The following is a 26,503-nucleotide window of genomic DNA, read 5'->3' on the forward strand; positions in this document are numbered from 1 at the left end:
AACTACACACTGGAACAGCACAGGGTAAGCAGGCTCTACTGCTAAGCAAGTTTACCCTCACCTTCAGATATGGCAAATTACAGTACTGGATTTAAAGGTATTTGCACTGCATGATCCCTAAATAATAATGATAAGCTACAATTCTGTTATTTAATATTATATATAACCACATCCTTTCTGATGGATTCATTAATGTATAAACATAGTGATTATAACCCAGACATTTGATGTGGTGTTTGATACTTTAATTTTAAATTGGACAATAATCTTACGTGAATTAATCCCCAGATTTTTCTACTCCTTATACATGTCTCAATAATTTCAAAAGAGTAATAGTAAAAAGAAATTGTACCCTGTTAGGATAGAATTAATCATGAATGTTATGAAGAAATATGTTCATTCTGCAGGGGTTAGTTGCTATTAGTTACTGGAGATAAAATTCCAATGAACAAAGGTCTGTTGGTTTTAACATATGTGCAATGAAGGCTTCCCAGAAGGTTACATGGCTTTTTATTACTACTCAGGGTTTATTCATTTTTAAAAATATTTTACATGCTGCACTTTGGGTTTTGTTTTTATTTTCTTCTGATTTACAACTTAGAGCTTGCAAGAAAATCAAATTGACATTTCATACTTTTCAATTTTATTGAGATACTTTTCTGGCCTTCTCAATAAGGCCAAACCAAAGAAAATACATTCTGAATATGTATTTAAATGATAATTTAATCTTCTGAAAGCTGTTGAATTTTCTTTTTAAAAACTTTTTTTTTCTTGTAACTTTAGAAGTAAATGTGAATTATGATGTCTTATGTTTATATAGATACAGTGTTTATCTGAAAACAGGAAGTAATTTTGCCATAGGTCTGAGTTGGAGATGTAAATTCATAGTTGCTTCTTGTCAAAAGATTAGCAAGAGTATATGAAGAAAAAATGAAACTGGCACAAGCCAATTGATGAAGTTGCCTTCACTTTTATTTTAAATGACTCAATCTAATGAAGTTTTTTGTAATTATGGGACATGGTCATGGTCAGATTTCTGGAACTTGCTGTGCTTGATATGAGAAGTTCCAATGACAAGCAGAACACATTCTTTCTGAAAGACAGGAAATTGAGGATGAAAAATAAGTACTTAAAATAAGGACACAGTGTTTCCTGCTTTAACTTTCCCACAACTGCTCGAGTTTATTTATAATATTTCTATTTAAACTTCAGTTAAAATTTGTATATCTGGATAGAGTTTTGAAGTCTGACAATCATTAATTGAATTGTCTGAATGTGTTCTCAGCAACAGCCCTGTGTAGAATTTGACTGGTTTTCACCTTTTCAAAACATATTGACAAAGAAGTTTTAACTGGAAATCTCATGCATTCTATTTTTGTGGAACTTGACAGAAATATGAATTTTGGTGTTCTTCTGAGTGGTATGAATAACTCTGCACATCTCTGGAAGGTAATTTAGCATGAATGAATTCTTTGCCTTGATATTTATGAGTGCAGCTGTAGGCCATAACCTAAAGTCTGGAATAAATTTTCTGTGAAAGTGAAATACAACAACGGTTTTATGAGCCCCAGATCATATAAAGTGTTTGCAAAATTAGAATGATTAAAGGATGATAAAGCACCAGGCTCAGATAAATTGTTCTGTGACATGTTTGGGAAAACAGAAAAGTCAGTGTCAGATATTTCTGATAACTCACTGAGGTTAATGAAGTAGCAGAGGTGGCAAAATGTGTTTCTCTTTAAAAGTTTAAGAAAGAGTCTATGAAAGTTTTAAAAAACGACATGAAAAGCATACAACAGTTAGAAGAATAGTGTGAATGGAGCACATAAGACAGTATTATGAGCCATTTAAAGCAATGGCATATAAGGGATATTACTAATTTGCTTTATTTCTTTAAAATACACATATATTTGCTAAATTTGTGAACAAAGTGGTAGTAGTGGAAATAATTAATGTGGATTTCAGAAACATTTTTATATGCCATTATACAAAAGTGCATTTCTATGCTAGCAGTGTTTTGGCATAAGAACTGCAGGAAAGGGATTTTGTGCAATAGCTAAAAACTGGGCCAGGGTTACTAACTAACTCTCCATTTTTTATGGAAACATAGGAATTTGGCACCTGAAGTAGAGTGAAAGTTGGCTCCCCAAATATTTCTGAGCTTGCATATTCAGTCAAAAGTTCCAGTCACATGTCTTACTATAGTATGACATGCAGATTTTAGTTAAACTGCATTTTATTCTTGAATATGAAATTCTGTATGGCTATGCAGATTGGAGTTTTTTGCTACATCTGTATTCAGAAATTAAAAGGGTTAAGAGCTCATTCTCTTGCCTTGATTGCTACTGATGCAGAAAATCTCTCCATTCCTTTAAACTGTTTCCTTAACCCAAGCAAAATGGTCAGCATAAATCTACCTAGGAAAAGATTTCAGAATTTTCATGGGATTTTAATTCACAGATTAATAAATTATGGGTGCCCATTAGATAAATATATATATGTGAATGGAAGATAAGGAAGAATGAAGAACTGTACAAGGATATCTGTTTGTCATATCAGAAAGTTTTTTAAGAGAATATTATCTCTGAAGTTGCATTCTCAGGAACTGAGATTATTAATACAAAATTCCTCCTAACTGGGTATGTAAATCTTACTGTGATTAGATTTCTGAAAATATCTGATTCACACAGAATAGTTCAAAAAGTTATGAAATCCCTATATATAATTTTAAAACAAGATATTTTATAATTAAAATAATTCTGTTGTTTCTCTGCACACAGTGTGTGGTACTCATCAAGCTGTAGGGATGCATTCCATGGATTGTAGCATGGTAGAGATGCAATTTTTTTTATATGTGCTAATTCTTGTTTCCATGACAGTTGAAATACTGTAGCAAATAATAATAAAAGAGTATATCAGGTAGCATTCCAGTGACTTGAGAGAGTGTATCATCTAGTGATTAGAAAGATCCTGTCTAATCTTGATGACTAGGGAAGAAGTAGGAGGATTGGGAATTCAATGAGGTATGTCAAATCTTATTAGTCTACATAATTTCCCCTTGCTGAATTCTGACAAGGCAGCACTGTCATTGAAACTGAGCAAATATTCCTAGTAAATAATAATTCAATTACATTTTTAAAACTATGTCAGCAAACAATAATTTTCTTTCAAAAATTTATTTTATTTTTCTTACAAATATGTAGCTTGTTACTCAATATTTAACTGTCGTTGCTTAGCAATTATTAGTAAAACAAAAGATAGTGTGTCAGTTCTGTTACATCATTGGGTAAGGATATTTCAAGTTTATGGCAATATTTAATAAAACAAATATCTCATTTAGGTTTCTGTTGACTTTTCTCAAACAATATCACAGTGAATCATGACACTGAGGGAGAGCATAAACTTGGTTTTATTTAAATAATTAAAATTATATAAAAAAATCCATATCTTATTATAATTAATTTTCTTCTTTATTTGAGACTGATCATTTAAGTTTTTTGTTTTCCCTATAGGGAACACAAAAAATAGGAAATAAGCAATTCAAGAAAGACAGGAAATAAGCAATTCAATATACTCTCTCCTTTCTTCAAAGCATTTCTCTACAGTTTATTTCAATTCCAATGTATTTGCTTTGAAAAAAGAAAAGAATTTACTAGAATTTCAATGTAGTAACATATTAGGCTTAAAATTCTATTTCTTGCTTTTGCCATATTCCTACTGCAATCAGATATACTGTGGTGGCACATTCTATTTGACACTTCTTCCTCTCAGCTGAAATTTGTCTCTTGAAATTCAAAATCTCTGTCATCTGACCCCAGTGATCTGTTATTCATCTATGAACAGGCAATCTGTGAATAAACATTATCTGTTCTTAAATCACCTCTCAAGAGGTGGGCGGATTGACATTATGTTTTTGTTACCTGCTGAAGCTTTGTTTCATTTAATTTTGGGAGTTTCTTCCCTTTACTGGGTACTGAAAGATGTTTGCCAGTGAGGGCATGTAAAGGATCAAGAGCCCAGACGACTGATCCCAAATGAAGCGGAAACAAATTGATATCAGCAAGCAGCAGAGATAGCAACTCGTTGCAAAACAAGAGGTCACGGTCTGAGGTTAAAGGGGGTGGTAGCTGAGAGGCAACTCAAACAGTTTGCCTTTATACAAGGAAAAATTCAAATATAGAGCAAAGCAGCAAGAAACTGTAAAATACACAATGGGAGCTATGAAATGGGGAGAAGAAAAAAGGCATATTTCATAGATGGAATTATAATTAGAGGAAAGTCTGTGAATTTTGTTCGGATCAGAGTTAAATCTCAGAATCATAAGGGGGAATTAGAAACAAAATTAACTATCAAAAATATATTCTTTCCCCCTGCTTAAATTGTAATCTAGGTAACTCCTGCTTTACTTTTATTCTTAATATTTTTGTGGAGTTTGAATTTTATGAGAATAATTTCTCCTACTCATTTTAAATTAGCTTTTAGACTACACCGTATTTCAGACTGATTTAACTTCTTCCTGTTTATATGTGCTCTAAGTCTGATCTTAGGATTAGTCTTTCATCTGCACAATCTCTTTTGACAATAGTTTCTCAGTTTTATTGTAAGGTTCCATGCTCTAAGTGGAAATCTCATGTATTTCCAGATAGCCTATGGACAGATACAGGTACTCAGAAAAAAGAAACAGAAACACATGAAAATATTATGTGTAGTAGGTGGGATGTTAGCTTTTTGCATTTTTTCTTGATTTTATATCTGGGGAAGCATATTTCTATGCAAAGTGATGGTGGCTACAATTGATTTTGTAAGGAATTTTGTAATTGTTGTCAAAAAACTGAAATCTTCTCTGGCTTCCAAGTACTTGTGGACTAATATTTATATAAAATAAAGCCTATGTGGTCTAGTGAGATTAGATGGAATTTATTGCATTTCCCCAGACAAGTTTTTATATATGGCACAAAAATTAATGTCCATACAACTTTTCTCAAATATTCTTCAACATTTTACTAGAAACAATATGATCAGTCAACTAGATGGGTTGAATCATATGTGAATCAGCTGCAAGTGAAGGAAGTAAGGAAAACATGTAAACTGAAATATGTGATACAGCATTACATTATTGTCATGGAAACAGTAATGACAATAGAAGAAAAAGACATAAATCAAAGAAGTTTACATTTAATTTTTCTTTTCAATTTTGTGGCAGACTGACCAAAAATGAGGAGAAAAATTCTCATTGTAACTTTGGTTGTATTCATAACAGGATAAATAATGTTATGCATACTACCAGTATTAACACAGTATTACTTCAGTGCTACCAGTGCTAACACAGTGCTGCTGGAGTTCTGGTGTCAGGTGCTTGTAAAGCTAATATGTGGCATGTTAAGAGATCCATACAGTAGATTACAGACTCACTCATCTGTCTGGCTTGTGTCTCTTCTGCATGACTACAGAATACTGAGTGCAATACAGGATTTGGTTCTTCCTTCCACCTTAACTTTCTCTCAGGAAATTAGTAAAAGAGAATAGCAATGGCTTTTGTGGTATTTGGAATGTATTTACCTAGAAGTAGAGATATAATGTTCAAAGAAGTCCTTGGACAGCCATTTCCAATGAATGCCAATAAATTAATTATGCTATTTTAATTCCTCTTGTTCTCATCAGAGTCTAAGGATCTAAGTAAGACATAGGAGAATCTTAATTTCAACAGACTAGGAAAAAAGGGTGAAAGAAAACACACGGTATGAGAAGAAAGAAGTAGAGCTAAAAAAATTACTAGTTTTAACATAGAATAATTACCTTCAAGTAATTACATTCCTGTAATGTATCTATACTTAAGAGCTGAGAGAAAAACAACAACAGCAACAACAAACTAAAAAACCAACAAAACTACAAAAACATTTCCATGTCAAATGATGAAAATTTTAAGTATCTCTATATTTATATTAGATTCATCATGTAGAAACAGTAGAGAAAACTCCAGCTGAGAAAACATTAAACCAATTATTAGAAATCTTCATTATCATGTTCATTAGTGAAATCAGGGTATTTTATTTGCTCTGTTTAGTTATTTGCTAGCTTTTTTTCCTATTTGTCTATATATAAAGTTCATAATGTTTGTATTTAGAATGCATGTCATTACTCTAGATATTACTAAGAAATATTTTAATCAGGAAGATCTTTTCAAAATATGTTTTTCGATTTGAAAGTTTTAGTTATCCAATCACAGGAAAAAAGAATGTTGAATAATTCAGAGGACCAATCAAGTGCATGGAATGGTAAATCAATTATATCCAGTGAAAAGAGGGAATCTGCAATATAAACACAAAAATTGAATTGATTAGCAGAACGCATTCAGAGATTTAGATACTTTTTAATGCGTAAAAACTTTGGTATGATTGAGGGTGTTTTGAGAAGAATAAAGGACTGAATTTACAGCCAACATTAGTAAGCATATCATTTTACTTTTAATGTTTGAGTTGATGGATTTATATGTCTCATTTATAAAATTTTGTTTTAGAAGAGTGTGACTATGTGAACAAGATTGTGGGATGACATTCTGACAGTACTTATTACTCAGGCAAAATGAATTTGCATTGAAGTAAAGACAGTAAGACTGTAAGGGGGTTTCCATGTCTCAGCTCTGGGTTCCAATTAAATATGCACTCCTACATTCATTGGGTTTTTTTTTTTAAATTTGCTTTTCTTGTGAATTAATTTTGTTTCCCTGAAGTGTCTATATTCATCTGTCTCTTCCTTCTTCTAGATGCCTACTCAGTCTTTTGCTTAATCATAGAATCATTTAGGTTGGAAAAGATCTTTAAGATCTCTGAGCCCAACTGTTGCTAAGGCCATCATTAAACCATGTCCCTAAATGTCATATCTATATATCTTTTTAATTCCTCTAGGGACAGCGACCACCACTTCCCTGGACAGCCTGTTCTGATGCTTGACCACCCTTTCCATAAAGAATTTTTCCTAATATCCAATCAAAACCTCCCTTGATGTCACTTGAAGTCTTTTCCTCATCCTGTTGCATGTTAGCTGTGAAAAAAGACCAACCCCTAAATGGCTACAACTTCCTTACAGGTGGCTGTAGGAAGCAATAAAGTCCCCTTTGAGCGTTCTTTCATCTGGACTAAACAACCCCAGATCCCTCAGCCACTCCTCATAGGGCTTGTGTCCAGACCCTTCATCAGCTCCATTGCTCTTCCCCGGACACACTGCAGAACCTGAGCATCATTCTTGTAGTGAGGGGCCCAGAACTGAGCACAGGATTCAACGTGTGGCCTCACAAGGGCCAAGTACAGGGGCACAGTCCCTGCCCTGGGCTTACTGGCCACACCGTTACTGATAACAGGCCAGGATGCCTTTGGCCTTCTTGGCTACTTGGGCACACACTGGCTTGTGCTGTTTAGCCACTGCTGACCAGCACCAGGTCCTTTTCTTCCAGGCAGACTTTCAGCCACTTTTCCCCCAGCTTGTAGCCATGTATTGAGGCTGTTATTATTTAAGTGCAGGACTTGACTTGTTCAGCTTCATACCACTGCAATGGAGTCCAGCCTGCCCAGGTCCTTCTGTAGATCCTTCCTACCTTCAAGCAGATCAAAACTACAGACTAAGAAGCTGAATAAATAAGTGAAAGACCTCTGAGAAAGAATACTTGTGAAAGCAAACAAACAAACATAAAAGATAATTAATTGTAAGAAATTATCCTTCTGCCACAATTAGACTCCTGGCACACAGAATTCTCATAGAGGAACAATTACAAAATATTCTGTTTTGAAAGGTTTTAATCAAGAAATTAGTATGGGCTTGATATGGTCTAAATGTTTTGTGTTTGCATCACGGTAAAAATAACTAATTTAAAAATACCTCTTGCTTTCTCTCAAGTAGTTATTTGGACTACTGAGTGTTGATACATGGGATCACGCTATTTATAGTTCATGTAAAGAAAGGCTGAGAGTGAAACGTTATAAGAAATAAATTTTTAATTTAAGTTTTCATTTTAATGTCTTAATTGATTAAAACAAAATCTCTGCATATTTCTGCAAATGAGGATATTAAGCTAAATAAATGAACTATAAAGTGTCTTAGCAAAAAACTTTGTTCATTAATTTGAATGGATAAAATAAATCTAACATACATTAACAAATGATGGCTTTATGGCTCATTTTCTAATGTCTGAATTAGAAAGTGAAGCAACCATGAATTGCCTGCTCCTCTGGTGAACAAGATCCACAGTATTTTTACAATTAATTCCTGGCAGGCTTACCCTTCATCATGACCCAGAATGTGTCCTGAAGTCCCAGGATGAAAGCTGAGATGTCTCTGCCCTTGACCCCTAGTCCCCAACACTTCATTTTCAAAAAAGCTGAATATCATTCAACAGAGTTGGTGGGAAACATAAGCTTTCCATGTGAGGGAGCTGACAGTACTGCTGAACCGAACATAACATTCAGCATGAGATCAATAACTCATGGTCTCCTTCTGAATGGGATTGCTTTTCTTTTGTGCATGTAAAGGGAGCCTGGGGCTGAGCTAGTTACTGCCTTGGAGTGATTGAATGCAGAGAAATGAATGAGCAGTAAAGCAGAGCTTGCCCGCCCTCCCCCTTCCCTCTCCCCTTTCTCTTTTCCTTTCTTTTCTTTGCTTTTTTGTTGTGTTTCAGGCCCAGTGTCAGCAGAGGAGGAGAGAGACAGGTTCAGGCAGTAGAGGTGCCCTGGTGTGCCCGTGACTGAGGCAGTGAATGCCATTAAGTGGAGTGGCTGTGCCCTGGGTGCCTGCCCCACTGCAGGGATCCTGCAGCACCGCCCTGACCTGCTGCCCTGGCAAGGTCAGCACTCAAAGGCAGCCTGGGAAGACAAGTTAGAGTTACTAACCTCTCCTCAGGGCACTCTATCAGCATATGACACTGACCTAAACACCTCCTTAACCTAGAAATTAGGATCTTATGCTAGGGAGGTAAAATGGTGGCCAGCGGAGAAGTTTAAATTCTACAGAGGCTTTTGATAGCTGAGTAGGTGTAACTTGTATGACAAAGGAGATACAATAGAAACAAGTAGAGTAGGGCAGAATTAATGCAGGCTTTCCAATTTCTCATTTGTTAATGTATGTTCACTTTAATCAACATTAGTTTTAAGCATTCAGTGGATGAAAATAGTAATAAGTACATATGCTTCTCCTTCCTTTACAAGGTGTCAAAGCATTAAGGATATTTCTGGACTTCCTACAGGATGCTAATGATGGGGAAAGCAACTTCTTTTGGAGAGACCACTGTATTTCTGTAACAGGGATGAGAGTGTTTCTGTTCTGTCACATGCTGAATGCAGAACTTCCATGAATTTCAAATGAGATTTTGCATTTTTCTCAGCTTTACCTGATTTTAATTTGTCTAAAACATTAATGAAAAAGAAAATTAGATTTTACTATAACATAGAATCTTAATAATTTCTGACAGGATCTTTTATTTTATCACCACTTCAAGTGTCAATTTTTAGCATGTTTTTCAAATTGTCTATTTTACTATTGCCACCTAATTCCCCTATAAACAGATTGACCTCTGCTCTGAAGTAAAGGGTTTGGTTTTCTTCTTCCTTTGCCATTGATTTTTGTAATTCTTCCTCTGCCTAATAGAAGTGACAAAGGAAAAGAGTGCTTTGACATCATACATCTTTGCTCAGCAGGCTTTCTTAAGCTTGCCTAACTAGTTAATTAAAAACATTTGACATTGGTCACAGAGTAATGGTCACCTAAGTACATTGATTGGTTACTAGTTCATACACTTGAAGTTAAAAGTACTAGAACTTTTACAACAAAAAACAACCTTTTGGTATTACTATCTGTCAGTTTCAAGCAATGATTATTTCATGTTCACGGTCTTTAATTGTTACATTTTTTTTAAAGTGCAGTACCCTATGTACCAATAAGTATTAAAAGATTTTTGCATGCTGGCTTTAGAGCAAATCTGGAACAATACTAATCTTGTTATAGTTGTATTTTTATTACCTTGGACATAAAAATCTTCCAAAGGTATATTACTAGAAGGAATGGAAAAGAAAGTAAAATACAGTTATATGAATTATAAAGACCATTCAAACAAACTAAACTACACAATGTTTGAAAATAGCTGAATGTCTTTTTTGCCCTCTTTTTCTTCTTTCTGTACAGTAAAAGAGAGTAAGATTGAAAATTAGAATTAGCAAAGTTATTTTTTTATGAAAAAAAACAGTGAAAGAATGCAAGAAAGAAGTTTATAGATTTTTCAGTGTCTAGAAAATCTGGGCTTTTACAGAATCCCAGCCTCAATCTAAGTCTTTTAGAGGGGAAGGAGAAAGACTTTAGGGAAAAATGTTGAGAATAATTAAAACTATTGTTTTCACCCAAAGACATCTATTTTTATGGATACATTATGTTCATAGAATTATCTTTATTGAAATAAATACTCCTCTCTCTTTTTTGCTACTGAATTCTAACCATAGAAACCCCAAACTAACGAGGAAAAACCCTCCAATTCAAAATGCATCTCACTTTTGCAGTGACCAAAATTTAGCTGGTGAAAAAAGATTCTTAGTAGACTTTCTGCAGAACAGATACGGCATATTTATTTTATAATAACTGAGGGAAGGGCTACCAATTCTTAAGGGAGGAATGAAGAAATCCCCATTAATGAAAAATGTATATTCCAAAACTGTCTATAAAAGACAGATGTAAAATTAATTCTTGTGGATACCTAGATTCTTCGGCAAAACACATCTGAGGACCAAAAATACTTTAGGCTTTCTCTTTACAGAGCTTTCAAGGATGATCAAATCATTAGCAAGAGCCAATCAGCAGAGACTGCATCTTCTGCTCCTAAGCTGAACAGAATATTGCAACTGATGTGTGGCAGGGAGAGCAGAGAGGGAGAAGATGCTGAAGTGGCCAGGTCACTCCATCTAATCCATATTCGCACTGAGGACAGCAGAAGCTACAAATGTGCAACCCAAAATTTGTATAACACTAGGGATTCTAGAAAGTAGATGATGAGAGGATATACCTCTTTCAACTTAGTTTTAGAAAGGACTTCTTACCCTATTTGGTGGTGGTAAAAATGTTTAGCTACAGATGGAATCTGGACTTCAGCACTTCCTTCCAAAACAAGGACAGCTTCACAGTCTTCATTCTCCTCTTGTGTTTAATCCTGTATATCATAATGGGCAGGGGGTGGGGTGTGGTGGCAGTTGTTTGTTTATTTGTTTGTATTGTTTACTCCTTTTAAGAGAGGAACAAAAAATAGAGGCCTATTACTGTTAAATGACAATAACAAATTAGGTTTTCATTGCACTTAATCAATCTCCTTATCAACAAACCCAGACTAAGCACTTCTACCAAACAAATTTAACATAAAATATATAGAGCAAGCAAACAAAACCCCTACAGAATATCAGTGGATAGAATAGCTCCAGAGAAACACAAGATATTTGATTTTTCTTTTAATGAATTTTCATGTGCTTTTTGTTCCTGGTATCTGATCTCAATATTCTGAGAAGGGAAACTTTATTAAGAAGGTGTGATTTTGGAAAATCTGCTAAAACATGTTCAAATCAATGTTTCTCTTTCAGGAAAAAAAAAACCAAAAACCCAACCAAACAAAAAATCCCACAAAAAACTCCAAAAACCCTGGGGAGAGAATTAACAGGAATTACTCTATGGGTTGGTCTGCTACTTGTTTTGTATGCTTGACTGCTTGTCAGTTGGCAGAAATCAATGGTTCCCTTTTCATACAGAGAAGAGAAGGAAATGGGGGTCAAATTTTTCCTTATGGATAGTTTCAGTATAGATTGAGTATTGTACCTGTGTGTCTCCAGTGTATCCCCTAAAAATGAAATTTGCTATAGCATTTCAAAAATACACATTTATGCATGCATTCACAGTTGACTTATTTATGGTACATTTCTCTTTCTTAATTTGCTGTAACAGTTATTGTAGGTTATAATAAATAACTATGAGGGCTAAGAAATAGTAATGTATGCTTTACATTTAATACTCTATTTTTTCCCAAAAAGTCAAAAGTTGATTTTATCTAAAATCAAGAGAGTTTGAATTCCTTTGTCTAGAATGCCTTTCTTTTGATCCCAAAATACAGAGCACAACAGATAGGAAGAAATGCTACCTGTCTAACAAGTAAAAGAAATTTCCCAAAGGAGTGTTCATCCAGCATACTCATAGTGCCATGTGGCAGTAACTTGTTTCAGTCATTGATAATAATAATTTAGTAAAGAATGTTTCAAAGTCATTCTATATCTCAAACAAAGAAACTGAATGGGATACTGCTCAAATTGCTAGAATGGCAAATTAAATTATTTTTGAAGATGCAGTAATTTTTGGCACTAAGGTAGGTTTTTAATGTTATTTTCCTGTGAATTTTGTATTAAATAATCATGTGAACATTGTCAGGCTGTGCTAACTATTCCTCCTCTTTCATTCATGATTATCCTGATTTTAAATAGGTGTTCACCTTAAGGTCAAGGGTGCAAAATCTGCTTTGATTGGACATTCATTTGTCTGTCAGGGTTTGTGATGTGGACAGCTGCATTTCCCACTATGGTGTATTCATTGCAGCACAGTCACAGCATCTGAATTATGTTATTGGTTCACAGGCATTCTTCAGGATGGCATATATTTTGAGGACAATTTTCTGTGTTTAACCACTGCTTAGCATGCTCTACTCTATACCCTTTACATTATACCAAATGTCAGGGAAACTATTATTGAAAAATGAATGCTTGCATGGCTGGCGAGGATTGCTGCATTACAAAGGCTTCAGCAAAGCCTGTTGCAATCTGTACTTTGGGCTGAGGTTATAGCCTTAACAATGCTGCAAGACAACCCATTCTTTTGCTGAAGATTATTGTTCTGACAATCCCTTACCCCATAAGAGAAAAGAGAGCTTTGATGGCAGCACTGAGGAATGGGACCAGGAAAAAAAACGTCCCTCAGTTTTATTTTAGTGCTGAAGCGAGAGATGTGGATGGCAAGTGTTGTGAGCTAACATCAAGTCCTGTTCAATTATGTGCTTCTGGAATGTAAATCATTTCAGCAATGTATTAATGTCAAAAGTCATAATTTTACTTCAAGTTATGTTTTCTTTCTTATATACTAATCTGTAGTTTTAGCCACACTGGATTTGAAATGCAATTGCCATAATCACATTTCAAATTTTCTTCCTGCTTGCATTTTGGTCTATAGCACTTATTTAACATTGCTCTCTTTATGAAGGTTTTTGCTAAGAAGTGAGCATATCTTTTTGAAAACTATGCAAACCCTTTTTACTGTAGTCTTCACTAGTTATAATTAGAAAGAATTTGGGGAGCATTGGAGCATCATCTGTTGCTTAAAAAACATGATAAATTATAATTACCCTCCTGATACAATTTCTTGATCTACTCTACTGAAATTTATGCAAGAACTAACTGATTAAGTTGCACCTCTGGTTTACACAGATGCACTGGAAGCAGTTTTAACACATTTAACACACACATTTTGACTCTTCATGTACATCTATAAGTAGTCTCTCTAAATTCCCAGTGAAATTATTTCAGAATCTAAGCTGACTAAATCCATGAAAACCAAAAGGAATAAAAAGGAGGTAATGATTAATAAATAATAAACAGAAGTCAAATTTGCCTTGAGTGTGATTTTTCCATCCTCTGCTAATCACCAAAGCTGTGCCTATTTTACTCCTTTTCCTGCAAATTTCCTCTGAACTATTTATCCAATATTGGAATCCTTAATACATATAATACAATAATATTATCCAATATTGGAATCCTTAATAATAAGCCTTAATACTTATCCAGTATTATGTACCTATTTAGAAGTGAAAGTTATTCTGCTAAATGTATTAAAATTTTTTCCAGTGTACCGTAAGTGCAAGAAAGATAAAAACTAAATCAAAACAAGTGAGTAGTATGGGTCTTGAACAAGAACAATTCATGGCTCTTGAACAAGAACAATTCATGTCTCTTTTTGAAACTGTACATGGATGTATTTACAAAGAGCTAGCTAATTAGTTGCCTTTTTCTTTCTGATTTGGGCTGGTTTGGGGATTTTTTTAGAGTCACATTTATCTTATTGTTTTTACTTTGCCAAAAATACTATTCTTCTTTTTTACTATTATTAAAAAATTACATGCATCTTAGTTTAATTATGAGTTGTAATTACACAAATCTTATGTTTTCTCACACAACTGAAATTCAAAAACTTAGAATTAAAAAAAATGTAACATATTTTCTGTTTACAGATTTATATGCAGGCTATTGGATTTATGTCAAGATACCACATTTTTGCTTTTATTTTTTCTAAACAGAAACTTGGGGGATTGATCACTTCTATGCTTATATCACAGAATTATAGAATCATAGAATGGTTTGAATTTGAAGGGATCTTAAAGCTCACTGAGCTCCAACTCCCCTACCATAGGCAGGGACACTTTCCACTAGACAAGGTTTCTCAGAGCCCCATCAATCTGGCCTTGAATACTTCCAGGGATGGAGTATCCACAACTCTGGACAACATGTTCCAGTGCCTCACCACACTTACAAAGACATCCACCACACTAAAAATACATTTATCCTTCACTCTTTTACAAAAACGCAAAAAAAACAGTTTAAGCTTTCAGTTTTGCAGGATGTAAGTCTTATACAATAGGGCATTTCTCTTCTGTCTTCATTTATTTTCATCACTGCTTTGTTGCCTTTAAATAGGTTAAAAAACCACTGTCATTAATATTGATATGATATTTTTATCCTATCATGTGATCCAGACTAGCATAGAAAATATTGTCTACCCAATCCTTACAGCTGGAATTACTCCAGGTTTCTTGAAATGTGAAATGATTTACCAACCAAGAATGACTGTCTCCAGAATTTTGTCAGGTAAATCATTCCCCAGGCTCTTTGGTTCTTCACTGTAAGTTAATCCAGTTTAGAAATAGTTGAAGTCTTAGTCTGATTTATGCAACGTTATTGGTGGTGTGTGCCAGTTTCTCTTCACATTTTACAGACCCATCTTTGGCAAAATTGAGTGTTTGCTATAATGTATTTGACAAAATCAGTTACAGTAAACATCATGATCTGACAAAGAGCTGGCCAGCTTTGAAAGGCTTAAAGCCTCTGGATAGATACAAATAAGATAAGAAAAAGCAGACACGTGTTAAATCATCCAGCAGCAAAGGGGATACTTTATGGAAATGAACTTGCAAGATAATAATTTGAATTTGACAAGGTGATAATTAAAGTCCCTAGATAGACTCTTTCCACATCTGTATGCCTTTCAGTGAAGTTGGTTAGCATATTAACTACAGTTGGAGAATGATAAAAAATATTCATTGGATGTTAAACTGCATATTGTTATTCATTTCAATTTGTATAATAAATGTAACAGAATGCAATGCATACAGTATTACACAAGAGGTACTTATTGACTTATTTTAAAGAACTCAGATACCATACTAGGCTCTCAGATGCTAGCTTTATCCAGAGAAATTCAAAAGATTTAATATTAATTAGTCTTTCTGGCAAGAACAGCAAGGTGATAAATTTCTTTTGAATGTGAAACACCGAGGCCAAGAGTTTTTCAGTACAGTAGCTGGAACTATTTATATTGTACTTACTGAATAATGACTATCAATAGGTACTTTTACTGGAAATACTTTAATAGCAACTGGCTTCATGGAAGAGCTTTGAAGCTTACATCTGTAATAAAAGGTTTGTTGTTAACTGCTGATAGCTTTTTGGACCAACTTTAAACAAATAGTCCCAAAGAACTATTGGTAGATCATTGAAAAGCCAGTATTCTCTCCCATGGATTTACTGCATCAATGGGAAAGCATTCATATACTTCTATAAAAGACATAATTTCTTTTCAGACAAAAAAAAGAAAAAAAAAAAAAGGGAAGGCAATTTTAAATGTAAACATTACATATCTATGTTCCCTAGCAGATTCAGGTGTCGTTTCCATTTTACCTTCTGTTAAAAGTACATTTTTAAAGTAAGACTTCTGCTTTTCCACACTTAGGTGGAGTCATGTAATGGAGTAGTCTCAGGGTGCTGGAATTGGATTCACTGCAGGTGAGACAGTGGAGGAATACATGTTGGGAGGCTCAGCTAGGACATTCTGTCTGCAGATGGATATTTGGACCCTTGGAGACAGATGAGGACTGATCTGAAGTAAAACCACTCCATATTATCTTCCTGTGGTCATCAGGTCCTTGGCACCAGCTGCTCTGCAAATCTATTCTATGGTTTACAATAATTGTTCCTGTAGGTGTAGTCTCTGTGTGATAGATAAAAGTGGAGTGCACGCACATTAAAAAGTGGGAGCCTTTGGGTCTGGAGAATGACTGGCAGCACCAGCTGGGGAGAGAGGGAAACTTTGCCACTTAAAGTAAAGATTGAGTGTGAAGAGCTCAAAACACTGAGAGAGCAAAGGATTATCAAGTCTGCCGTAGGAGTGATTGTCGTCTCTGAGTCACTGGAGTGAAAGACATAAAAAACACTGTGATATCAAAGTGCTGTAAAAGCCTATATGACCAAAAGGAATGTGTTTAATGTTCTTTTATTTTTCCTTTCTTAATATGCTATGTCCTAAATAAAGGAGAATTTTGCATTGACATAGCTCTTCTCAAAAGTTGATGTTAGTCTGTCATCTTTTACAGTAGCAACATAATTATCATATAGCCAAGAATTTATGAATCATTTTGAAATGCTACATGTTTTTGTTAGCATTTAATGCTGTAACTTAACACATGGTATTCATATTCTGTGGAGTGATTTCCAAGCATCATGATTTTCCCATTTAACTGTGCCAAAACTTATTTACAACTTGGAATATTTTCTCCTGACATTTTATTCTTCTTTTCCAGTCTTCATATCATCATGTCACTAGCTGTAGAGATCATGGATGCCACAATTAGAAAAAAGGCCAATTTATTTTTGCAACTAGATAGATTTTCCTACATCTCTCTTTTGCTTTTTGCTCCAAATCCTTCATTTAAAATAAAACAATGCAAAACATCAACTTCTGTAGCATGCTAAGTCAGTAGTTAGTGAAATACTAAATGACATTTCAGCTTGGTTTTGTTACAGTTTCCAAAAACATAAAACACATGCAATACTTCTTGATCTTGACAGATTTAATTTCATGCAGTTTAAGAGCGTGGTTTTAAAATCTCCATGACTGAGAAAACATCGATCTGATAATAGCTTTTTTTCCCTGGTTAGCTGCTACACAATTGTCCCTGCAGGAGGCTATATAGATGCAGATTTTAAAGAGCTAAAATTCACAGGAAGTAACTATTGTCTATTGCATTAACATCACAAAACATGCATTCATACATGCATTCATGTGTTCATATTTTTAAGGGAAATATATATATGTCAAGTTTACTTGCCATCAGTGAAGTAACTTCAGTATTGTATGTTAAAAAATTCAGTATTAAGTTAACATACATGCCCTCTTAACATTGTATTTCTTTGGTCTCAGTTACAAAGATATAAATAAGGTCTCCTCCTTTATCTCAATTCAGTAATCACCACTCTACTTCCTAACTCCTGAACTGCATTATACATTTAATTTCCAGCTGCTCTGGTGTAGCTGTGAACAGCTGAATTAAAGCTCTAATGCAGAGTCCCACTTTGTTAGAGAATGTCCTTTTGCTTTCTTTACATGTACAATATTTCTTTCAAATATTTTAAGGTAGAGGATGCCATGTCCTGGTTTTAAACCATGTTATTATCATACAATACTTAATACAAAGCATTATTATTAAAAGGAAATATCTCAATTAATTAAAGCAAATACATTTGTTATAAATTAAGAAAAACATAACTAGTTCTCAGAGAATTTTGATTTTCAAATTCTATGTTATCATTAATAAGAGAGAAAAATTATTTTTGCAAATACCCCAAAGTAGAGAATATAATTTTCTGATGTTGAAATTTACTAAACCAAAGTCTCTACAACAATAACCAAAATGGTAGGTCACAGAGGGGAATATAAACAAACAAACAAATAAATAAATAAATAGACACAGTGATATATTTTAATTGTAGATACCATGCAGAATATCATCTGGTGCAGTGTGACAAATCTGTCATTTCTGGTTTTGCTGTTGTTGCCACGGTGTTAATGAGAGAGCTCTCATTAAAATTGCAAAACTTAACACTTTCATTCACATTATTTCAAAACTTATTCAACATTGATAGGCAAGAGGTACCATTCAAATTTAAAATACTTTGCAAAGTACTGACCCTTTCAAGGAAGGAGATACCAATAGGATAGAAATCTAGTAGTTATGAAACAATAAAAATTTAGTAAAAACAGAAAAAAAGTGTTAGAAGAAGAGAGAAACAAATTGAAAATATCTTTATGGTAAGTAGAATTAGGCCACACACTTTCAAACAGACTCTGTTTAGGATCTTTTTGATTCATCTAGAATTTTGGACCTTTCTCAATATACATTCTTGGCTTTGTATTTTTGTTTGGGCATGATAACTGGTTAATGTAGCCTTAAAATGATGGAGGTAAAAATAGTCCACAGCCTCTTAATGTTGTGTCTAGCAACGAGGAAGTCTTGTTTATTAGTTTTAAGAAACCTTAAATGAATATAAATTTCACCTAATGGTGGGAAAAATGATAAGACCCAGGCCTAAAAGCAAAAGCTAGTCTAAGTTGCTTTAGTGGCTATTAATTCTGTATACTTCAATTTGATCTCACAAATAAGTGAAAGTGACTAATATTTTCCTTAATCTGAACCTCAGCTTGTAATGTTTGTAGTGCTGTCTGGGGGACACATTTAGATTAATGGGTTCAACAGCGAAGGTCAATAATAAGCCTGAGGGTCCACTGAAAATCCTGACAGTAACATTTGCCAGGTGTTTTCTGGACACGGCCTGCTATCACTAACTGACCAGTAACCCATAGATAACAGGAACAGTAAGCCTTTCACCACAAAACCTTGCTTATTTGATAAGAAAACTGACATTTCAGTCCTTTTGAATAGCACAATGTGCTCAGTGATTTCTGAGCATGGAAATGTATTTCTGTATATTTCATAAGTCCTGAAAGGTATGGGGCTGCTCTTTCTTAGGAGGGGATCCATTTCAATGTGTGTGTGAATGCATGTGCATATGTATGTGTGTCTGTCTCCCCATTTTTTGTCCCCAGCATGACATCTCACTTAGTCTCAGTGGGACTATTCTTGCTCTGAAGCATCCGTTCAGCAGGAGTGAAACAGCTTGCATCTACCCTTGGAGGGTTTGACTGAAAACAAGAAGAGAAAAAAGAAGCTTGACTTCCCATCCAGTGGTGCTCTGAGGAACAGAAAAATAGGTGTTGTTTATGAAATGGTAGGGGAAAAAAGCAAAAACTTAGGATTTGTGGAGAGTAGAAGTTGAAAGAGTATAAGGTCATCGTGTAACAGGAAACATTTCCAGTATAAGAACAGAAGCAATTCTGTGCTGTTTATTAATTTCTTTTTTTTACCCCTGAAAATTTAAACTCATACTTTTTTTTTTCATTCTTCTGACTTACTTCCCCATCATTCATCTGTTATACAGCCTTCTTAAAGTACTGGCTTTGCATGGAGGGGGGTGGCACTTTAGATTGCCCTCGGGGGAAACCAGCAGAGTACAGTAATAGCATGCACAGCACTTTGGGTTTCTCTGAGCATATCAGGACTTTAAGATGTAGAATTCAGAAACAGGGGACTGTTGGTGAGAAAAGCAGTTGGATATAGTCAACTTGAGCTTCAAAGATAAATCATTCAAGAGCAAGGTCATTATAGCCATGCTGTGAATCTGGGGCCTCTCAGCCTCTTACTTGCCACCCCGCAGGAAGATTTGAAGAGAGATTAGAAGTTTCTAGCAGGATGAGGAAACAAAAAGACACGCTATTCAGGGAAGCTCTGTGCAAACCCAGTTTGTCTTTTCCTTCCCAGTTGTGAGCTTGCAACCCTGATGTCTGCCTTCCCCTCTGTCCCCCGTCAGTGACTGACCGCTTTCAGCTGCAGCATCCAGGAATTCACTCATTTCTAGTGATTAAAATGTTCACTTTCTTCAGTAATCACTGAGGTAGGCTCAGCTGCCTGCTTCTGCATTCATGTGAATATTAACTCACCTGGAAAGCCTTTCTCTGGAGTTGGATGTGGGCTGTAATTAAAGAGTGTGTTGGGAAGGAGCTAGCATTGTATTTTCAACGCTGAAGGTAGTCATAAGGAATGTGTACACAGAGAAAGAAAATAGATGAGCTAATAAGCCAGTAGCAAACGATCCACTTCAAAGCACTATCTAAGTTATGACAGCCACAGGCAAAAAATAGTGGGAGAGGGCTGTAAATCAGGGCTCTGCTTTGTAAAACACACTTCAGCCTGAGGGCCTATAGAAAGAGTCTAGTCCAGGGAGTGCAGACAGGGAAATAAGGCTGCATCAGTTTCTGAAAATGGGATAGGGCAAGCCTATTTTAGCTGAGGTAAGAAAAAGGTTTTGAAAATGTCAATAAACATAATCCACTGACAAATACCTGCTAAATAATTAATTTGCATCCCAACTGCTCAGGTTTAAAAACTTACACTGAATGTGCCAGCATTAAAGCAAGAAGAAATTGCAACCTTTACTGAGCAGTTCGATTTCCCACAGAAGTTTCTGGAAAGTGCCTGCACTCGATGACAATCAAGCCTTAAAACACTGATAAAGAATCTCACCAACTGAGTTTTATAGCATGTAGAGATAATATATCATTGAATATTAGGGAGTTTGAATTTTTTTTCATCATATATTTTCCACTGACAATGCTGATTTGCCCAACCTTTTTTCATTATTTCTGTCAATTCTGAACATTAGGGAGATAAGATTAGAAAATTGTCAGTATGCCTTATTTTGACATTTTTATTGAAAGTATCAAGTTTTATAGTTCAAAATTGCTTTGTTTGGCAATTAAACTAGTTATAACTGTAAAAGTTTGGCATTTACTGAATCCTACTTTTTAGGGTTTTGGTCTTTTTCTGAATCTTAAAATATTTTGTCTGAAATATGGTTTGAGAAAGTTCTCACTATGTTAAGCATAATTAAGGTCATTTTAAAAAAATAACCCATCTAATTCTCAAGCCATCACAATTCTGATCTCTGTCAATATTTGTTTATAATACCTGAGTAAGAGCAAATACCAGATGAAAATATAACTTGAGTAATAACTATTATATTAGTAGATCAGAGTTTCCTTTTCACTTCATTCATGTAAGTCTTATGGAAAAAGCAGTCAAAGTATTGCTTAAGAAAAGCAATACAATATCTGATTCCTTCTGATGCAAAATATACAAGCCTTCAAACACATTCATGAGCACTCACCCAGCTCAACAATAATAGACTAGCTGTGCAAAAACTGTGTAAATATAATTGGATTCTTTGGTTCAGATCCCAAGGCTTCACTCAATTTTGTTCAGTTGTTATTGAAACAAGCTCCTATTGAATGAAAAAAACATTTTATCATAGTTGAAATTTAACTGGGACCTCTGAATTTGACCTGCTTATAAGGCTGTATGTGAAGTATTGCATGCAGTGCATGAGAAATTTTATGTGATAATCAATGCTGACAAAAGTGCTATCAGACCAAAAAGAGTCTGACCAAAACCTGATCATAGTTATCAGTGTCTGAAAAATACCTATTGACTTTTTTTTTTTGCCAAAGTACCTCTATTTCCTTCCCAAAATACAGTTGTTTTCTGTGATTGATAAGTTCACTAGCTTTTAAGCTCATTCACATCCATTAGTTCTGCCTTTTCTCCTCCCTGTTGAAAATCAGGAGCTGTCAGGCTGAAATGTTCTTGACAGACACAAATAGAGTCCCCAGGGGTAGCAAAAACCAGTCTGAATCAGTAAGAGATAGATCTTAATGCATTGCTTTGTTGACACTGGTCACTCCACTGACTTTACAGAAAATGTTGACATAAAGGACAATAATACAAATACTGTTTTTTAATGTCTTGCTAAATTTTGTTGTTGTTGGGCAAAGCAATACATTTGAGATATTTTAAATAAAATTCATGGTGCAACAGTGTAACCTATCTGTTGATCTTTTACAGATCCTTCACAGAATAATTCAGGTGTTGTGCATTTTCAGGCCTGATCCACAGCCCATTAAGGTTAACAACACTAATCTCTTTTTTTTTTTACTTTAATGAGCTTTGGGTCATATCCAGTATGTGAGCAGCAGTGAGCTATTTAAACTTGCAGAATGCATGATCCCATGTTACAGAGCCACGATTAGTCCTGGCTCTGCTGAAACTTATGTGAGTTGTGAAGCCTTCCAGACCAGGATTTTGAACTTTATCTCTGGGATATAAGAGCAAGCAGAGCTTTGGAGGAAAAATAATCTGAATTTACAACAGAATTATTGTTATTTGAGTGTCTTATGTGTGGTTAAGCTCAGAGTAATTGTCTATTTCCATACGTCTTCTACATAAAAGGAACAACTTACTCTCATGTAGGAGTATGCACAGTTCATTTAGTAAAGAATTGCATTTTTTTATTAGAAATGGTGACCCATTAAAAATTATTTCCCTAAGAATTTAAATTATTTTTGTTTTCAATGCTAACATATGTATAATTTCTCCCATTGCAAGAACATTGTAGTGGGAGAAATTACAAAACAAAGTGTAAATACTTATGATTGTGATGAACTCTTTCTATTTTCTCTTTAATATGTGAATTTAATACATTGACGGATCATAATGAAGAAGTCCAAAAGTACAAGAAGTTTGAGAAAAGTGACAAGTGGGCCCACAACCTTATTCATTCTAACAGTGTCCTTTATTCCTGCCCCATCCCCTGCCCCCTCAGCTGTTGGAGTTGCAGTCTGAAAGGCCAGATGCTGGTTTAACATGTTTTCTAAGCTCAGCTGCTTTGTCTCAGCCATGGCTTGGGGGAAATGGTGGCTGAAGAGGTGTAGGCTGGGTTTCCAGATACTTTTGTGACGTGGGTGATCTTCAGTGCTAATTGGGTTGTTGCTTTCTGATACCATTTGAGGTGGTTACCTACACCACAGGAGACAGCAGACGTGACTGGGATAAATATGTGAAAGATTAAGGGACATTAAATGCTGCAGGAATCAGGTTTTAATGTTGATTGGTTGATGGATCATAAATACTGTGGTGGGAAAAATCACTCAGGTTCTTTACAGATATGCAGAAGATAAAAATATGTGTTTCTTCTGTATGAAGAAAACCAATGCTGAAGACTCCACTCTAAATGAGAAAGGGCTAGTCTGGCTTCTCCCATGTATTTTTTAAAGCCACCTAACTGTGATCTATTAGTACTTGACATACACTAACTGCCATCTTCTTTATTAATACTGTTGCTGTCTCATCTGCAGTCATCATTATACTTGTCATTATTTTATAAAGTGAAATTGCTGTTTTCTGGTAACTGGATTGCCAAGACTAGGTCCCAGAGGACGCATGTAATCACATTTTTGGTCTTCAGTATGTGTGGTAGAGGAGAAAGGGGAAAAAATGTATTATTGGATAGGCTATGTTTTCTAAAGTGTCCCCTCAGCATTTTACACCATTCAGAGGGAAGATTTCAGAGCAGATGGATTTCAGGTCAGCTTCAGGGTGGGAAGTTCTGTAGTATGTTTCAATGCAAAAAATTATTATGAAAAACATGCTGAGGTTTAAACAGTATCTGAAAAAGCATAAAGATCAATCATATAATGGTAAAACCTCCAATAAGTAGGATGCTAATATTCACGTGGTATTTAAAAAAATATCTGAAATATTAATCTTAGTACATGTTTAGGAACTTTAATATAAAATATTACTTTACAGTTTACACTAATTTTTATTGTTATTTTCCTATATTTCTCACATGAGTTGGATCCTTAATAAAGTAAGATTAAAATCATCTTTCCTAACACTGTGCTGGAGATTTTCTCCCCAATGTCTGCTTTTGTTGGTCTATTGTTATTGCTAAACTAGTAGATTACCCATGTGTCAGGTAATTAAAATATTTCCTGACATATTTATTAGGTATTAAATATCTTGGGCAATGATTAAATAATACTAAACATTATATTTTTTACAAAATCCTTACTCTTTGACTGAGTTCTAGGAGTAGAGTTGGGGTAAAGAGAGGCACCTTAGTACCTAGTAAGGGGTAGTTACACATTATGTTGTTTTCCATATCTATCTCTTCCATTGTCTTCCCAGAGCCAAAATTTGTTTTGCATCTCTGAGTGAGGAAAAGCTATATTAGCTAGAAAACCTTTTCCCAGTGAGAGATGTCAGAGAGAATTTAAAAGTGGCCATCAGAATCAAACACATCCTGTTATCTATGATATTATCCCAGGATAATGCTTTACAATCCCTCCACCCTGACAGGGCCCTGATGCACAGAACAACAGGGAATCACACACAGAAAGAAGAAATAAAATGACCACCTCACATAGTAATGTTTCTGTCTGCTTTGCAAGGTGACTGGTTTGATGGAGTCAAATTTCTGCACATATTCCTCTCGACAATGAAAGAACTCTGGAGAGAAGAAACAAAAGTGAATGACACTGCCCAGCACTTGTGACTACTGCAGGACACCCCTACATCTCTCAAAGTACATGATGCCACATAGTATGTCTGTGTTTTCTGTGTTTAAAACATAAAAAAAAAAAAAATTGAAAATTTTATTTTTCTTTTCCAGAAAGCTTGGATTAACATAATGTTGCAGTTGAAAGAAAATGAAGAACATAATTCTGATGTACCTGGTCAAAAATAAAAATAAAGGTGGAAATACTCTTATGTCTAATGTCTGTGTTACTGCTTCCCCATCTTCATTAACTTTCTTGCTGCTGCATATTTGTTCATAATCCCCACTGACCAATAGCTTCTTTCCATACTTAAAGGGTGGAAATGGTTATCACATGGTCAAATACACTGTGACAAAATGGCCAAACACAGAGACATAAAACATGACTAAGAGCAGGGAATGGTGAATAAGCAAGCACAAAATTGTCATCAGTGTGTCTTGATTAAGTCAGAGAGCCCAAGAGAGAGATCCCAAGCACAAATACAGGCTGGAGATAAAATGGATTGAGAGCAGCCCTGAGGAGAGGGAATTTGAGAACTTAGAGGATTTGGCTAAGGAGAAGGTCAATATAGACAGCAATGTGCACTTGCAGCCCAGAAAGACAAACATATACTGGGCTGCACCAAAAGCAGCATGGCCAGCAGGGCAAGGGAAGGGATTCTGTGCCTTTCTACTCCACTCATGAGACCCCATCTGATTACTGCTCTGGGTACCCCAACATAAGACCAATGTGGACTTGTTGAACTAAGTTTAGAGGAGAGTGATGAAGCACCTCTCCTATGAGGACAGGCTGAGAGAGTTGGGGTTGTTTAACATGGAGAAGCAAAGGCTTTGTTGGAGACCTTATGACAATGTTCCATCACCTGCAGGGGGCTTACAGGAACAAAACGTTGGATGGGGCATTGAGCAACATGGTGTAGCAGAGGATGTCCCTGCCCAAGGAAGAGGAGTTGGGACTAGATAATGTTCCCTTCCAACCCAAATCATTCTATAATTCCATAATTCTATGATTTTATTATTTCAGTTATCATATGAAAATATAGCCTGAAGTACATTTTCCTCATGTTCAGGGTAACAAGCACACTAATTGACTTGTATAATTTGTTCTTCAGAAAGCATACTAATTTGTGTAACTTAGAAAAGCATAAAGAATTCCTTCTTCAAATAGATAAAAGAAAGATGTATTGTACTGTGTGGTGTGATTAAAGTCCATAAAAACAATCTTGTGTGATACATAACAAATACTGTACCATTTAAAGCACAGCATTTATAGGTCCTCAACTAATATAAATTTATGGAACTATATCACAAGTAAAGTTATGAAGGTGACAATGACTCTTACTGGACAAGTGAAATTTTTTTTTTTTCTTCTTTATGAAAAATTAGTTCAATCTGTGGTTTTTTTTAGGGTTCTAAGAGTTTGCAATCTTCTTCCGAAGGCAGATTTGGTGCATTCAAAAATAACACTATGCCCTGATAAGAAGAGTTAGGGCTCCTAGTGTAGTCAGACAATTGCTTGTAAAACGAAAGGGAGTCTTGGAGCATTAGTGGTTCTTGAAAACTAATTTATTGGCTAGTTTTCACTTTAAGGCAAATATGAGTTGTGCAATAAGATCCCAGGGGTGAGATAGTGCATGTAGTCTGTGTGCAGGCTGCATGTGTGTGCATCTGAGAAACCCACTTTGCCTGATTGACACTTCACTGCTTAACACTTGGCTCTTTGTAACTTGTTTATCCAAGTGGATGATATATTCTTGTGCAGCATGACTTTTTTTGAGGAATAAATTGTGATAGTCCAAGCCTATAATTTGATTCCAGCAGCAGGCCTTCAGGGACTAGAGTATTTGTTCTAACTTGACTTTGCTTCTCCCTTCTGAAGTACTTCACTCAGG

The 26,503-nt window shown here is 35.1% G+C and overlaps 1 long non-coding RNA gene across 1 annotated transcript; it reads left to right on the forward strand.

Annotated features, from left to right (window-relative positions):
- On the forward strand, positions 1 to 24,817 carry LOC143693457 (uncharacterized). Its single transcript, XR_013181152.1, has 3 exons — positions 1 to 97; positions 24,505 to 24,638; positions 24,726 to 24,817. It is a non-coding gene; the product is annotated as an uncharacterized LOC143693457 (long non-coding RNA).
- The last annotated feature ends 1,686 nt before the right edge of the window (positions 24,818 to 26,503 follow it).

Source organism: Agelaius phoeniceus, chromosome 2 (genome assembly GCF_051311805.1).
Source record: "Agelaius phoeniceus isolate bAgePho1 chromosome 2, bAgePho1.hap1, whole genome shotgun sequence".
NCBI classification, from domain to species: domain Eukaryota; kingdom Metazoa; phylum Chordata; class Aves; order Passeriformes; family Icteridae; genus Agelaius; species Agelaius phoeniceus.